Here is a 6,664-nt window from a genome sequence, read left to right as displayed (position 1 = left end):
GCGACTTACGAAATTCCAAAACATACGTTTTTTTTCGTTTCGTGAAGATTTGTTTGGCTTTTTGATAGCTTATAAAAATATAAAATATGTAATTTATAGTCTTTATATAAATAATTTGTATTTTAGTTCTCACATTTACGATTGAGCACTTCTAACATATCCTGGCAGTTTACACACACACACACACACACACACACACACACACACACACATATATATATATATATATATATATATATATAACTACTTCATTTACTCACATAAAATTAATATACAATAGTATAGATTTATGCGTAAACTTTAAGTATTTACTTCAAAGTGCTCAATACGTAGATAGAGCTAGTTAGTAATTTATAAAATATATATGGCGATTAATCGCCATATATGTTTTATAAATTACTATATATATATATATATATATATATATATATATATATATATATATATATATATATATATATGAATGGAAATGTATAAAGAAGAAAACGAAAAGTATAAAAGCTTATAACTTTTCTTTATTCGTTTTCAATTGGTGACGTGCAGGAATACAAAATAATATTGTGAAAAAAATTAAAAACTTTTTTTACATGTACATATTTTTCGACCGATCTTTCAGTCTTCATTGGTATAGTAAAAGTAGTAGCATACACGGGGAAAAGGAGAATTGAAAAGGAAGGAAGGAAAAGGAGGAGGAGGAGAAGGAGGTATAGCCAATGAGAAGATGCCACGTCAGTTTTAAATATATGATGATTGCAACGTCTTATCTTATCAGACGAGTGCCACTCCCTCAGGCACTGAAAGTCCATGAGTCGAAAATGACTTTAGTCCTGCGGCAAAATTCACACGCTTAGACATGGCACTGAAGACGGTCACTAGTATACATATAAACATGCATACACATACATATAACACACATATATGCATACATATATACACAATACATAGTACACATACATCAACATACACAAGACAAGTCAATGGCATACATACATATACATATATAAATGCAAATATACATATATACACATACACACATACCTATCTGTAAACATACACACACATATACATACACAATGCATAACACGCATATATACATATACATACACACACATGTACATACATATAAATACACACACAAATACATACACACATATATATACATATACACACATGTACACATATGCACATATATATACATACACATACATAAATATGCACACATACACAAACATGCACATACATACATACACATATACATGCATACATATAGATACACACACACATACACACACATGCATATATACAGATACATACAAAAAATATATATCCATAAATACATACACACACATACATATATACATACATATACACATATACATAGATATACACATAGATATACACACATATACATACACCTGTACATGACCATACATACACCTATACATACATATATACATATAATGATGGCAGATCAATTATTACATGTTTCCAGCATTTCAGGCTTACACGCGTCACAACTTTTCCATGGCTGAGGGCTATACACAGATGATGTTACAGAGTTTTAGCTTTGTACGACAGCTAAATCTCTCTCTCGGTTCAAAACGTTGACATCTAGCAACAAGCAAGAGCAAGATAGCCAGCAACAAGTCAAACTGCAGACCAGCTTAATGTGGGTACTGGTCTCCCGCTTTATGTTACTTTTGTTTTTTTTTGTTTTGTTTTTTTTTTTTTAATCTAAGATTTGCTTCTCCTAGAGGGGTCGCCTTCACCACAGCCTACGGGAGCCATCTCCACCCCACATACACATGACAATAAACACATGCGTACATACAGATGTACGCCAACATATGTATGCATGTGCACACATATGCAACCATAATCATGTAGATGCACACATATACGCACACATACATATGCCTATACATACGTACACACACAAACACATGTAAAATACACATGAAGGAACATTCCAAAAGTCATATGTAAAACAACAGTCCTATTGATATGAAATTACAGACGCTTGGATTTTTTGTTTTTTAAATAAGTGTTGTTTTAGACTCACACATATGCAATATACATGTTGATTATTTTGATGATGATGATGATGATGATGATGATGATGATGATGATGATGATGATGATGATGATGATGATGATGATGATGATGATGATGATGATGATGATAAATTCACACATAAGTTTCCAAATAACTGAATGTACGACTCGCCGAGAAAACAACAGTCCAATTGATATGAAATTACAGACGCTTGGATTTTTTGTTTTTTAAATAAGTGTTGTTTTAGACTCACACATATGCAATATACATGTTGATTATTTTGATGATGATGATGATGATGATGATGATGATGATGATGATGATGATGATGATGATGATGATGATGATGATGATGATGATGATGATAAATTCACACATAAGTTTCCAAATAACTGAATGTACGACTCGCCGAGAAAACAACAGTCCAATTGATATGAAATTACAGACGCTTGGATTTTTTTTTTAATGAGTTTGTTTTAGACTAACACATATGCCATACATGTTGATTATTGTGATGATGATGACAAATTCACACATAAGTTTCCAAATAACTGAACGTACGACTCGACAAGAAAACAACAGTCCAATTGATATGAAATTACAGACGCTTGGATTTTTTGGAAACTTATGTGTGAATTTGTCATCATCATCATCAAAATAATCAACATGTATTGCATATGTGTTAGTCTAAAACAAAACTCATTTAAATATATACACATATAAGTACGCACATACTCGCATGCACACAGTACATATACACGTATAAACGAAAAATTAAAAATTAAACAGTAAATAAAAATTATATCTATCTATCTATCTATATATATATGTATGTTAATATATATATATATGCACTTACACACATATATATTTATATATTATATAAACGGAAATTCAGTGGTGTCATAAATATATTAATATTTCTATATATGCTCTCATACGGCCATTATTATTTTATAGCTCAAGAAATTGGTCGATGTGTTTGGTTTGCCGTCATGAGAATCTCATTAAGCGCAGGTGGGAATTAAATTGCTCAGATCGCATAACTATTTAAAACTGTGTTCAATTTCGAAATATAATTCCAGTGCCAAATACATACATGATTTTAATCGAAAAATAAGACAAACGAATAGGTTTACATCTTCCAAGTAATAAATAGACTTATCTCATATATAATGTCAAGTGAGAAATCACATATTTGATCTAAAGTTTTAGATTCATAAACAAATCCTGCATAATGTTTTTTTTACTTTATATATGTTAGTTGAATTAATCGGATTAATAGTTGGGAGTAACTTGTACATATAGTGGAACAATGTTCTGTCTAACTTCTGGGACGATTTGTTAAAGTAGGGAATCCTTCTGTCGAATTCAGAAATCTATACGCAATTTCGAATCGAAATTTTATTTTATTCACGGGATTTGCTTTCTGTCGTTCGGTAACTCATATAAGGATAGGAGCCTTAAGTGATTCACATTTGCATTTTTAGTATTGCCCATAGTCAAGACCGAATCTCGAAACCTCCAGAAGAGTATCATTTGCAATTTTCATCTGTGGTACAATACGTAAAGCAGGTAGATATTTTTTCCTGCAAATTTTTTTCATTTAATTTTCAATTGTGTGTAATTTTTATAACATACTGGCTGGAACAAAAAATTTGTCGTTTAAAGAAAACAACACTGCTGCTTTATTTTAAAACTTTTATTAAACATCAATTCAGCTGACATCGATTAAATGTAGCCTCCTCCAGCCTAAATCCCCGTCTCGATACGGGTCCAGAACTGGTAACATGTATTTTCCATAGGTGCCAGCAGGAGCTCGGCGAATACTCGACGTCGATAAGATTACTTTGTGTTGTAGAATGTCATGCTGCTGATGGTCCAGACGTATGACCAAACGGAGTAGTTCAGCGGGTTCAGGTCGGGGAAAAGGAGCGACTAGTGAGTAGAGGGTACAACGTCGTAGCACTCCTTCTGAAGGTAAGCATGGGTTTCTTTAGATTTGTGGGGCGGCGCTAAGTCCTGCTGCCACACCCAAGGTCTGCGAACGGCCGACTAATTGCACTAGTTCATCTTCACAATCTTCGGTACATCCAACTATATTTTTGTGTTGACTTTCAAACCGACTTCGAAGATGTGAGCTGGCATGATGTGACTTTGACTTGAAACCACAACAAAGACTATAACCGTGGCCAGAAAATTCGTGCAGTTGTGCCCTTAAGCGTTGAACCGTCAGGATTTGCATTTGGAGGGTGCTGATAATGGTTCTGCGGTCATAACTCGGATTGGTAGATAGCATGAATTGTAGAGCGGCGTATCTTTGATCTTGTCGTTAAACATTGTGTCATTTGCAGATATTTAGTAGATGGGATGCATTAAAAAAAGAAAACTGGTTTTCATCAAACGGAAATTGAATCATGCCGTTCTTTTATCGCTACCATTTTAGCGTTCCAGCCTGTATTTTTTTAATTTTATTTGCTGTGGTCGGGGACCATAGTTGAGACTTTCTTGTTGTCTCGGATGTTGAATATTATCAACAGAAATATATTAATCAATTGTTTAATTTGTTTTTCTACAATAGATTATCTGTTCTTGTGTATTGTTTAACAAGTTATATCTCTTGTCTCTGAAATATACCATTTGATTGTAAAAATGCTTGACATATATATTATCACTATAAACACCATTCTTTTCAAATAGATGTTATTCTTATTTCACTTTTGTAAAGTCTTCGCCCGCACAAAACGTATTTACAGAGCAGTGCTTGTCACGTTAAAACGAACCCTAAGTCACATAGGTTGGGTATATAACATATAGAACAGACTCGAGGGGCAAACCGATACGTGCATATATAGGAAAATGGTAAAACTTTAAAATAAGGCATTCAGTCTGTAGTGAAATGGGATCGATACTGGATGGTAACTTTAAATGCCGCCAAGAATAAGCTTTTTTTAAATGCCGCCAAGAATAAGATTTTTTTTCTAAATGAGTTTGTTTTAGACTAACACATATGCCATACATGTTGATTATTGTGATAATGATGACAAATTCAAACATAAGTTTCCAAATAACTGAACGTACGACTCGACAAGAAAACAACAGTCCAATTGATATGAAATTACAGACGCTTGGATTTTTTTTTTAAATGAGTTTTTTTAAATGCCGCCAAGAATAAGCTTTTTTTTAAATGCCGCCAAGAATAAGATTTTTTTTTTTAAATGAGTTTGTTTTAGACTAACACATATGCCATACATGTTGATTATTGTGATGATGATGACAAATTCAAACATAAGTTTCCAAATAACTGAACGTACGACTTAATAATTACAAGAAACGGTCTCAACTACTGATTGCCATGACTTATGATACTCTATCTGAGGGTATTTTCTTCAAGCTCTTAGGCTTAACAAACAATATGAATTGAAATAAATATATTGACCAAATTGCCAGAGCTGCTTCGAGAATGGTGAGTTCTCTCTACCGTGCTAGAAGGTTGCTTACACCTGAGATATCCTGTATCTCTAGAAAGCACCTATTCGCCCATGTATGGAGTGTTGTTTCCCATCTTGATAGTATCCAAAAAAGAGTCGCCAAATTAATAGCCCCCCCCCAGTGGCGGTTAAACTGCAATCCCATCGACGAAGTGTGACACCCCTATGCCTGTTTTTCAAGTACTTTAATTAAAAAAAAAAATCCTAGGACGAACTCAATACACTACGCCCCCACAACGTAAAAGTTCTCCAATAAATCCGATAAGCAGCAAAGTCCCATTCCAACGCTTTAGAGATCCCTGAATACCGTAGAGAGTTCTCCTCAAATAGCTTCTTCCCTCGAACTATTAGATTTGGAATTCCATCCCGGCCCCCGCTCTTCTGACTGCACCGTTCCAAATAATAGCTTCTTATGACTTAGTCGCACTGGGCCTTGTTTGGGATAAAAAATAATATATATCTATCTATCTATATCTATCTATCTATTTATCTATCTATCTATCTATTTATCTATCTATCTATCTACCTATCTATTTATCTATCTATCTATCTATATATATATATATATATATATATGTGATATATATATATATATATATATATATATATATCAATTAAAAATGTTTTTGATTTTACCGTCATTCTTCACCATATTCCCTCTGTTTCTACTTTTTGTTATTAAGTAAGATCTTTGACTTACTTGCAGTTTCATCGAATATTTTTGCATGCAAAATCCGATCCCGCATTTTGCTAATTCATACCCTCTGATGAGAAATATAGTATTTCTTCAAAACTCCGCGGATTAAGGACTATCCATTTATTAAGTGTTTCCTTTTCAGATTAAATATGTTTTTAACTCTTTCTTAAAGTGTTTTTAACATGTTTATTAACTATTTGCTCTTATATGTATATATATGGTTGTGTGTTCGTATTTATGTTACAAACCCTTTTTTCTATTCATTTAAAACATAATACAACTTTGTTATATATAATAATAATGATAATAATAATAATAATAATAATAATAATAATAATAATAATAATAATAATAATAATAAAAGCGGGGCAGATTTTTCTCTTTGGACTAAAATATCGTAGGTTTACAACAAATGCCACA

The sequence above is a fragment of the Euprymna scolopes genome, chromosome 18, assembly GCF_053919585.1.
Source record: "Euprymna scolopes isolate OS-2025 chromosome 18, ASM5391958v1, whole genome shotgun sequence".
Lineage (NCBI taxonomy): Eukaryota > Metazoa > Mollusca > Cephalopoda > Sepiida > Sepiolidae > Euprymna > Euprymna scolopes.
The sequence above is the reverse complement of the archived record's forward strand: the minus strand, read 5'-3'. Positions refer to the sequence as shown.